This window comes from Ambystoma mexicanum, chromosome 11 (genome assembly GCF_040938575.1).
Source record: "Ambystoma mexicanum isolate Mex_15411 chromosome 11, UKY_AmexF1_1, whole genome shotgun sequence".
NCBI lineage: Eukaryota > Metazoa > Chordata > Amphibia > Caudata > Ambystomatidae > Ambystoma > Ambystoma mexicanum.
Window position 1 is genome coordinate 911,858,950 of NC_090934.1, and position 12,049 is coordinate 911,870,998.

Genomic DNA, 12,049 nt, shown 5'->3' on the forward strand with positions numbered 1-12,049 from the left:
CCTTGAACCTCCCACATCCCCAGGGAACAGGTTTATCCTGGTTGTAGTAGACCATGCTACAAGATACCCAGAAGCCATACCTATGAGAACTGTTACGGCTCATGCTATGGCTAAGGCTATACTTAGTATTTTTACCAGAGTAGGGTTTCCTTAGGAAGTGATATCCGACAGGGGATCCAATTTTATGTCCCACTACATGCAAGCCATGTGGAAAAACTGTGGTGTCAATTACAAGTTCTCTACAGCCTACCATCCTCAGACAAATGGACTTGTAGAGAGGTTTAATTGTACTATGAGGAGCATGATAGGTACTTTATAGGAACCCCTTAAAAAGTGGGACCTTCTACTGCCATGCCTTCTATTTGCTTATAGGGAAGTCCCTCAGGAGGGAGTTAGTTACAGTCCCTTTGAACTTCTCTATGGCCATCCAGTCAGAGGTCCATTGGCCCTGATTAAGGATGGGTTGGAGAGTGCTTAAGCCAGTCAGAGTGACTGACTATGTGATAGGTCTCTGGAGGAGAATGCCACACATAATGGCAGAAGCTAGTGAGAACTTAAAAGCAGGTCAGGCTCTGGTCAAACATTGGCATGACCAGAAGGTCAACATGGTTGAGTTTACTCAAGACCAGCTTGTATTAGTTATGGTGCCAACAAGGCAAAGGGCCTTGCAGGACAAATGGATGGGACCCTTCAAGGTTGTGGGCAAACTTGGAGAGGTGAACTATTTGGTGGACTAAGGCAGACCAAAGGAGGCTCCCAGAGTCTTTCACACCAACCGTTTGAAGGCATATGTCTCGAGACCAGAAGTGGGAGCTTTGCTTCTAGCTTCAGCTCAAGGGGAAGAGGAGAGTGAACCTCTACCTGACCTCCTCAAAGGCCAACCTTTGGATGAGAAAATAGAAGGAGTTAATATCTCTTCTCAACTGACTTCTGAACAACAGGAGGAGTGCAAAGTTCTGTTAAATCAGTTTGCCTCCCTGTTTTCACTATCACCAGGCGTGACCCCTTGGGGCCAGCATGATAGTCTCACTGATGACTGTTTACCTGTGAAAAGCAAATGTTGTAGAATATCAGAACATGTGAGATCCCACATCAAAGGAGAGGTCAACAAGATGATTGATCCCAGGGTTATAGAGCCCTCTACAAGTCCATGGTCTAGTCCAGTTGCTCTAGTACCAAAGGCAGATCGATGGAGTTGAGATTCTGTGTGGACTATAGAGCTCTAAATGCAGTCACTAAGACGGATGCCCATCCTTTGCCAACAACAGATCAACTGGTGGATAGACTTGGGTCACCCAAGTACCTCAGTACATTTGATTTGATGTCAGGCTATTGGCAAATAGCCCTGACAGACCATGCCAAGGAGAAAACTGCATTCTCAACCCCAGCAGGTCTCTACCAGTTTAAGGTTATGCCTTTTGGACTAAAGAATGCACCTGCTACATTCCAAAGGATGGTCAATCAAGTTCTGAATGGGATGGAGGACTTCTGCATGGCATACTTGGATGGCATTGATGTGTTCAGCCCTACATGGAAAGAATATATTGATCACTTAGGATATGTTTTGCAGGCTCTTGAGCAGGCCCATCAGACCATAAAGGCAATTACATGCCAAATTGGTCAGAGGAAAGTGGTCTACCTTGATCATGAGGTAGGAGGAGGTGAAATAAGGCCATTGCCTAGCAATGTACAAGCTGTGCAAAACTGGGCCACCCCTACTACTCAAACCCAAGTGAGAGCTTTCCTAGGTCTCACCAGGTACTACAGGAATTTCATAGAGAACTATGGGACCATAGCTTCTCCCTTGAATGTGGTCTCCTCTCCAAAATTCCCTTAAAAGGTTAGATGGAATGAGGAGTGCACTCAAGCGTTTGAAAACCTTAAGAAAGCCCTTTGTCAAGCTCCAGTCCTAAGAGCTCCTGGTTATCTCCAACCATTCATTTTGCAGACAGATGCCTCCAATACAGGTATAGGTGTAGTCCTTAGTCAACTGTGTGAGAAAGGTAGGGAGCACCCCATTTCCTTCATCAGTAGGAAACTGAAAGAACCAGAAACAAGGTGGGCAACAATAGAGAATGAATGTTTTGCCATTGTGTGGTCTCTGAAGAAGTTTAGACCATACTTGTATCGATCTACGTTTGTGATTCAGACAGACCACCAACCCTTGAGATGGTTAATGCAAATGAAAGGGGAAAACCCAAAACTTCTGAGATGGTCAATCCGCCTGCAAGGGTTTGATTTCACCATTGAGCACAGGGCAGGATGTCACCACCAAAAGGCTGATGGTCCCTCTAGGATGTTTTTAACCCACTAGAGGTAGAGATTCATCCGGGAGTGGATTATATCCTCCTGTCCCTTAGTCTGGAGGGGGCGAGTGTTAGGGAGAATTCTCCAGAATGGCTAATTTCCCTTACCTACTGAGTCCCTCAGCAGCTTTGCTGGATTTCTAGGATTTATTTTTTTCACCTGGTAAGAGTGTGAGCCTTTTTTCCCACTCTTACATGTGTTTTGTTGTGTGTGTTTAACATTTTTGTGTTCGTAGACTGTGGTGCCTCACCTCCTCCACAGGCATCAAATTTCTACTGTGTGTTACAGAGCGCCTTCAGTGCAGTGACACAGGGTTGTCTTTTAGACTTCCCAAATCAGACTCCATTTTAATGGGATTGACTACTGTCTCCCAGAACATATAAAGTTGCCATTAACTTTATTAGCCTGTGTAAAACCACAGACCCAGTACACCCTATCTTACATAGAGTACTGGAAAGGGTTAGTACTTATCCCTTTTTGTTTGTTTCTCTTGGAGCGTTGTTTCACTCCCTTTTCATCAAGACTTGGCTGGTGGCAGTGGTAACTACCCTTTTTTCCTACCGCAGTTATCTTAAATACCCTTGGTATTGTTTCAGGCTATCTTGGCAGCCTCGAACTTAAAAAAGCTAGACCATATATGTTTTATTTCGGTTCCAGCAGGGTTTATTCGCCATTTATTTTTGAAAATGTCTTTCTCGTGTTTTACTCTGCGCGCCAAACCAGGTTTGGGTCCTTTGTTCACCGTCTTTTCGCGGGCTTCTACGCAGAAGTCCTCCTTAGGTGCCTGTATGTCTGGGGGGGCAGGATGAGAGGCAGGGGTTTAGGACTCCCTGCACAGGGTCTCCTTGGAGACCCATGTCACACTCTGAACGGGTTGGCTGTGGTAACTGTCCCGGCGGGACAGCCACCCTGCTGTGTGATTGACAGCCAGGCTGTGTGAATGGGAGAAAACTGCATAAGAAGCAGGTGTCTGGGTCTGGAAAGGCAGAGTTGCCACTGGAACAAAAGAACCGAAGAGGAGCTGACGGAAGAGGACTCCTACCACGACTGAACCGCCCGGTGAAGCCCTGCTGCAGGTCCGAATCCTCGAACTCCAACCCCCCAGGAATCTTCTTCCCCTGAGCTGGTGGGACCAACCAGTTCACCCAACTGCAACCCAGGACACCTTCCTCTGGTTGAATTCGCTCTACAGAGCTACAGTGGGCCAGATAGCCAGGAAGGTCGGACCCTGCTTGGGTTTTAAGGAGTGCACCTTTTATTTGTTGCTTTGCTCTGCTGCTAGTTTCTTCCGTGGACAGTGCAGGACCCTCCAGTCTTTCTACTTCATGTAAGTCCGACAGTCGCTTCAGGAACTGTGAGCCTGCAGGAACTGCCAGGAACGTCCGCCTCAGCAACAGCTTCTTCTCCATTTAACGCGAACTACCCTGAGCTGCGTGATCTTGAGCAAAAGACTTTTGTCCTATTGACTTTGGCCCTAAGCCTTTTTGATTTGATTCCATCACTGTAGTTCCTCTTTCTAGATTGCCCTGCTTACTTACCTGTTGGTGGTGTTCAATTTCTGCCTAACGGTATCTTTCCCTCCCTTTTAAATTTCTAGAGTGCCATTTTGCTCCCACTTCACTTGTGAGCTTAACTTTTATGGAACCTATTGGGAGTGGTGTGGTGTATTAAGAGTGTAATTTTTAAACTGCTTTACTTTAGTGAAATGTTATACAACTGATATGTAAATAAATGTATATTCTTTTACTCAGAAACCTTGAGTCAGTGTTTGTTTGAATCATAGTAACTGCTGTCCTTTGTGTAATTATTGATACTCCTCACTTGCTCTTGAGATAAGTCTGGCTGCTCAGCCATCGGTACCACTTTTGCTGTGTAGTACAGCATGTACCAAAGGTGAATTTGTACTGTCACTTGTAGTCTTAATTGTGTGTGGTGTTCCCAAAGGGTACTGCATATAATTCTGCCTAACAACAACCCACTAGGGAAATAGGCCAGGAGATAGCATTGCGAGGATAAAAAGTTTTAATTGTATGGCATATAAATATCAGCAAAGGACTCTGCACATGAGCCTGCTCCATAGGAGATGCATGCAGTAATTGGTTATTTTTTTCTCGTCGTCTGGATCCACTTGGGTCAGCTGGGCTCATTCTGGAGTGAAGGTCGGGGCACACATTAATACATTGTTTCTGTCTAAACAAAACATGCTAAGCCTGGCTATTAATTCATTGTGGCAGGCACCTGGGCAGCAAGGGAAATGGTGCCACAGAGAAGGGAGGATAAAATACAACCACGCTGACCCACACATTCAGGGCTTCATTGATACCGCATTTCTCGCACTCAAGGTCTCCACCCAGGGTTTTCATCTTTATTCTATCTATCCCTGTACTTCGTGTTACAAGGGATATGTTTTCATGCTTGAAACAAATACTGCCGCGCATGCTTAGATCCTGTGTGGACACTTCATTTGTGTTGGGACAGGGGGGTTGCATGCTTATCAGGGAATGCAAGGGTGTGGGGGTCGGGTCAGTGGTGTGGGGCTGGCTTCGGCCTGGCTGGGTGGGGGTTAGAGCCCTAATGGCATTTCAGTGATCATATCCAGAACTGGTTAAGACGAGTACCAGGGAGATCAAGGAATCAGGGGACAAGGAACGAGCTGTAGAAGAGAGGAGGACCAGGGAATCAAGAAATGCTAGCGTACCTGTAAGGCTAAGTGTTGTAACGGGGTGCTCTGAGGACTGGCAATGTTGTTATAATTCCGAGGTTGGCATGGGTGTGCACAATGACGTCAGTCTTAAAAAAGACTGACCATGGAGTAAGTTGCTTCCTGATCGCGTACCCTGCCCCTTATATGCCTTGGTACCACGGAAGCATAATAGAGGCCCAGTGTGGCTACAAAGTAAGCATGCTAGAGTCCCAAGGAAGGTAGTGTGTATGCTCGATGATTAGAGCATACAAACAAAGTATTTAGATACTACTGTGGAGGTGTTTTCTGTCTGAGAGACATGTCAGATATAGGTTATAAAATGAAGAGAAAGCAAAACGAAACTGAAATTGATACAGCATAGTAACATTCGGGGAGAGAGAAAGAGAGAAAGAGAGAAAGAGAGAAAGAGAGAAAGAAAGAAAGAAAGAAAGAAAGAAAGAAAGAAAGAAAGAAAGAAAGAAAGAAAGAAAGAAAGAAAGAAAGAAAGAAAGAAAGAAAGAAAGAAAGAAAGAAAGAAAGAAAGAAAGAAAGAAAGAAAGAACACACAATTGGGAAAGAACCAGAAAAGAGACTTTTGGAAATTCCCAAATTAAATGCCGAGTAAGGCTGGAGAGAGAGAGAGAGCGAGAGAGATCCGTTCTAAAGCCTAACGCATAAATGCAAAAACAAACAATGGATAATTGTAACTTCTTACATAACTGAGTGATCGGAAAGACAAGCATAACAACGGGCATAGCTTCAAGTAAGACGAGTTATACAATCGCTGAAGAGTGGTACATGAAACCTATATACATAGATAGAACACTTGATTGCACATTATTCTTGAAACAATGCACGTATAAGCTTAGAGCTGGCAGCAATTGTTAAGGACGGGGTTAGTATAACTGTGCCTCAAACTAAGTAACCCGTGTTGTGAGTGGCATATTTTACAAACAGGGCCGGCCCAATGGGCTGACTCTTAAGAGGGGTTGGTATGTAGCTAGCTGGATAACTAGGTAGACAGACTGACAGACGATAGACAGACAGATACTGCAGACAGTGTGTGCGAGAAGTCTGTCGGCTTCGCTTGAATCCATGCAGCGAGGCTGAACACAAAGCAGAGTTTTAACTGCAAAAGTAAGACAGCAGTCAGGGGTGAGAGGGTCCAATATCAAAGGCAGACGTAGCACCAGTTTCTCATGCCAGTCGCCATCACCTCAGACAGGTCGACCCTCCTCCTTGCATTCTGCTCGCCTGCCCGACCCCTTCCCGGTAGCTGACCAATCCCTTTCAGTCTCAAGTAGGAATCCACTGGAAAGATTTACATGACGGGAGAGGCTGGGGTTTTGTGGTCTGGAACCAGAGTTATAAACCTCGGCCGGGTCTGGCAGCCTCCTATTTAAGATGCAGGTGGCAAGGTATACACTGGAAACAGTGCATACCGTTCTGTTGTAAATAGACGACCGCCAGCAGCAGGGTGCAGAGCGGCATGTGAACCACCCTGCCCACGCCCATCTTCCGTGCAGCTATCCGGGCTTGCATTCCTTGTGATAGAAGAACGTGGCTGCCATCCCTGGTTGCTTCACACATGGTATCCGCGGGGTGGCGCTGAGGAGGCTCATTCTCCTCGATGTTGCAGGGGTAAACACGTGAGATGGGTCATTTTGCAGATGACGCAGATTGGTAAAAGTGTCAGGAAACCTTGTCTCCGACACTTTTTACAAATCCGCATCACGTTGCTGTATACTGGAGTTTGGTACAGGGCGTACGTGACGCATTCACCTCGATTTCGTGCTTTACAAATGCAGGGGCATTTGGATGTTTATGCTGTAGTTAATGCAATAGAGTCCTATGTAATCCGCTGGAAATAACCACCTGGTACCACCAGGATGATTCCCTAGGGACTGTTTAAAAATGTTGCCTTCAAAGCAGAATTTGAAAGAGGATTTACATTTTTACACCATGTAGTGGAAAAGTGAAAAGTAAAGAAGGAAATCACTTTTGTTAACTCATTTTTCCACAAAGGAAATTTGTACGGAGGGAACCTTTTGCACAAAAGTGCACAGAGTCCACACAGTGCAATTAACATGGGCGTCGAATATGAGAGGGGGAAGGGTGATTTTTCAAGTGGAGCAGTTTAATAATAATGTTAGTAATAATAGTGGACAACAATGTTGCTGCCACTTTTATAGATCCCTTTAATTTTCCTGCTTTTTTCAGTCGTAGTTGGGGAGCGGGGCAGACTACCATGTCTTCCTCCACTTACCGCTCTGCTTTACAAATACGAGTGCATTCATGCCAGCGTGGATTCTCATGGTGACATTAATGCAGTGGAATTCACTGACGAATACAGCCTGGTAGAGGCAGGCAGATTCCATAGGAAACCATTGTACAGGGTGCCTGTGAAGCATACTTTGCAGGCGGCATTTACACACTTTCACCACAAAGTGGAAAATGAAGAGCAATGTCAGAAATCTCCTTTATTTACTCCTCTCTTTTCCACTAACTGGAGGCTACGAGGAAAATTGCAGAGAGGACCTTTTGGACAAAAGTGCACATGGAGGCAGTTCCTGTGTACAATTAACATGGAGGTCAAAATGAACCCCTCTGTGTTTATTTTTTTTTAATATCACGCTACTCAGCAACCTTTCTATAATAAGGACCTCTGTCTCTTGGTTTGAGAGCAAGGGACATACATTAGGCAGCGTGCTAAGTATATGGAACGTTTAACTGACTTCATAGTATGAGCTTGGTTCCATTATCATGCTTCAATTTTAGTACATCTTTAATGATTAAATGTATGAGAACTGGACCTCCAGCTTTTGTCAGAAAATCTTCATCTACACCTCTCATTGTCCTATTTTGACATTGAAATCAGCAACTTTTATACCTGGCATTCCCTAATTGCTGTGTGAGGTGTAGTACATAGGTCTTCTATTAGAAGGTGAAGGGACCTTAAATCAGCTGTTTTTGTCTTTAACATAAAAATGTACCACTCCGTGGTTTTGTCTGTGGCCAGCAACTCTGCAATACGGAGCATGGGAAGATGGTATGATGGCTTCCACTTTGAGTATATTTTCACCTCTGTGGCCTAATTGAAACCCCACAGACATCTGACCATAATTACTGTTTCTCCCCTCAGTGATTGACATATCTCCTTATTTTCTGTGGTATTTTGCCGTGGCAGGATTATCCGATCAAATGATTGCAGAAGAGAATGCAGATCTGGGTCTGTGACCTTGCCCCTAGCCTGGCATATGAGATGATTTTAAAGTCTTGCTTGGCCCATTCTGGTGGATGGGCTTGTCATAGGCAAGCTATCTCAATCTCTGTGATACATCAGCCTTCATTGCCGTGATACACGGAGAAAGGGTATGATTTATGGAAAAGTGCGCAGAAGTCCTGCAAATGCTGCGTGCCGAGAATGCCCCTGCGCGAGACTACGAGCAGAATTTATGTTGCAAAATACAGTATAACAAATACAAAACGGGATAGTTCTTTTTTTATTCTCCTAAATTCCTTGCAGCACCTCATTCAGGTAAACTAAAGCATGTAATGTTAATGCTAGATCAGGAGAGGTTTCGATTCAGGATAGGTTATGATTTAATTTGCCTTACAGAGACATGCTTCCAAGAGTACTGCCTTTCTCTTTTGGTTACGCTTAACGTGTCAGATCACACCATCCTAACACAGAATAGGCTTACAAAAAGAAGCAGTGTGTTGGAAATCACTGCTCAGAAAATCCTAAACATGTCTGTGTAACCTCTGTGCCATATTTGGGCCAGTCACACTGTATATTATAGTTTCTTTAATATTTGTAAAGGTTTAGCTATGGACTGGAATACAAGGGGTTAACTTGTCTTGCTACCTATGACCAGGGTAATGACAGCACATCTGTGCTTTTATTGAACATCCTCCTTGGACAGTGGTGGTATACTCTTGATGTCCAGTGGTTGTGTAACCACTTATAGAAGACAGCTGATGGGTCCAATGCTGGAATGAACCATTGACAATAGTGCTCTGACAGTTGGTGTCTCTGTAGAAACTGAATGAAGACTGAAATGAGCAGATTGGTTTCAAGTAAAGGACGTTTAAAAAAAATAATCTGTCTGAGGTCCCATAGTGGAAGTTCCTGGGGATCTCTTGCTCAAGTATGGAAGTGCCCCCCACCATACAACCCCTGATTGGCTGATTTGTGTGGCTGAACTATATGGGGTCTGGGAGCCTAAGGATGATAGGAGACATCTTCAGCAGGTGAACATATGGCATTGTAGGATACTCAGGTAGGCACATAGGTAAAAGCTGAGGAATCGGGCATACTACACCCAGCATAGATGGCAGCAACTTTCCCAAATGAAGGGCATGAAATCCTCACGTCCAAAACTGCAAGAAGACTGCACAAAGCTGTCAACCACCCAGAGTTCCATACAGCAGGCATGAAAGCAACACACGTACGAGCGCGTCTTCCCCTTTATCATTGACAACAAGAGAAGACTGAGAGAGGGACGGAAACCAAATGAGGAGGGTAGACAGATTAGCTGGAAATGCATTGATCCGACAAACACAAAATATTCCAGTGGCCAGCAAGAAGGAAGTAATGGGAAGGAAAGGAAAGAGGAGACCCTCAGGAGTAGCACATGGGAGTGAGTGTCCTTGAGGCTCCACCGGAGAGAAAACACAAGTAGTAGAGGATGCCACACATAAAAAGAAGGCAATGCCCAGCCAGAAAGTAAAAGAAGCTGCGCCAGAGTGATGGCACACAAGGAGGCAAGACAGCAAGACCAAAGACAGCTGACGAGACAACATACATGAGGCCGCCATAATATTGGAGGCTGTGGCATTGGCAACCAGCACAGCGTGTCCCTACCCATTATAGGAAAGAGAACAGCTGAGTGGAGCCAATGTGGGGGGTGAACGCCAGATCCAAATACTCCAATTTTGCTCGGAAGGATTGCACAAGCAGAATGTCCTGATAAGGGTTGGAAGTCGCTCCAGGAATGCAGACAGTCAGCAAATATGATTTTGTGAAAAGTGGAGCTGGCAAAGAGAACTCGTTGAAGTCCGAGCCAGCAGTGAAGAGGGGGCATGGTTGGCTGTGAGTCCTCAGTACAGATGGTAGCCGCGACAACCAAACTAAATGTACATAAAAGTGCTAGGTGTGCTCTCCTTTAAATATGTGTTTATAGTCGTGTACAGCACTGGAGTTCGAAATAATTGCTGCCAGTATCACTGAATGGAACAGACTCTGCCTTAAGAAGAGCTAAAAAAAAGCACTGCTTGTGCAATAAGCCTTGTTCATGGTGATTAATGAAATAAGGTGGCAGAAGTCATAGTCAGCACGAGAAAGAACACAAAGAAATGCCATAGAAAGAATGAGGAGGAGGCACCCTTTGAACAAGCAAGACGCATATGGAGCATTCGCGCATGGCACCTTTGGAGCGTGCGAGAAGCGTGTGGAGCAGGCACCGTTTAGTGTCAGAAAATAGAACCTTGTGTCTGTCAAATACTTCTTGAAATGAAGGGCATGGCCGCTAGGTGCGCCTGAGCCTCAAAGTGTCCAACATGCTGTGAAGTATTATGGAAGCCGAGAGTGGATTGGGCTATTCCACGGGTTCAGTAAGGTATGATTATTGCTTTCCATTCCACTGTGATCAGGTGCTGCATGAAAAGGATGGCCACATCAGATGGCCGGGGGGCTTAGCTGAGCAGGGTCGAAATAGTTTGGCTGCGGGAAAATAGTCAAATGCAAGGTTGTGTACCTTTTCGATATTGGGGAAAATTAAATGTACCTGGTTCAGAACTGTGCGGATGGAGCTTTGATCACCGTAACCCAAAGGAGGCCCACCTCTTAAGAAGAGAGTGCCTGTTTCTAGGTGACGCTGTAGAGTCAAATTAACCCGAGTCTCCCTGAAAAACAAAAGTTTACACATTTTATATATTTTGCAACAGTTAAAACATCCGACACATTTTATTACAAATCATCCCCCCCCCACACATGATTGGTCAAGCCTATACGAAGAAATCCAATCTTCTTTAATTCCCACGCTCTCATTGGACACATTTATTTAAATATCAGCCCCTTTCATCATATCTTTGCATCAGCTCATAATTACAGTACACCATTTTCTGGCATCTTTCGTAGTAGGTCATAACATTGTCCCATAGTTACACATTCTCACAACAACCATAATTCATTAGCAGTTCCCACTCACCAGAGACCTCAAGCCCCGGACGTGATACACATGATCTTTGCAAGGACAATTGGGGAGTTGAAAGAATAAACAAATTCCCTTCGAAATGGCGATAAATATCTTAACCGCCCAGATTTGCTTGCATCTTTATTTCACACTTTTCTATACAACTACCAATTCAACACCATGGTCTCTGGGCACATACTGAGAAACTGATTGAAAACCGATAAAGCATTTGACAACTCTGTCCTTAGGTGGCCCTTGCACCTGGTTTATTACTTGGTCACAACCAGATGGCAGCACTTCCCTGGCCAATGAATAACAGGCTCCCATGTACTTAAAAAGATTGCATTTCCTTTCAACAACAGTACCAAGTTATTAAAAAAAACCTGAGTCTGGCTGTAGCAGAACATCTAATATATCGCAGCGGCCCGCTGCCATCCCGCAACCTCCAACCTTGCTAAGCCAGTTTTCCTAGTCACACAGAGTTAATCTCGCCAACCTCCAGTTTCAGGGCCTGCACAATCCTTAGCAATGAGAGGATCTGCAGGATACAGATTTGTTTGCCCCAACTGTCTTAAACACATGTCCCTAAAAACACCTATCTATGTATGTTTGTAGATGTATGTTAAAGACGACTGCATTCAATCACAGTCATTTTCTTCATTGAAAATCTCTTTTATCGCAAGTGCATATGAGGTTCCTATCTGCCTTACATATAGGCGCTATGCGGCACACCACAGCTATATTATTTATATTTACATCCGCAGTCTTGACATTTATCTTGCTGCGCGCGTGCAAATGTAAAATGTATCAGCTTAAACACAAAGTAACACTAAAAGTAACACTTATCCCATTCCCAATACCT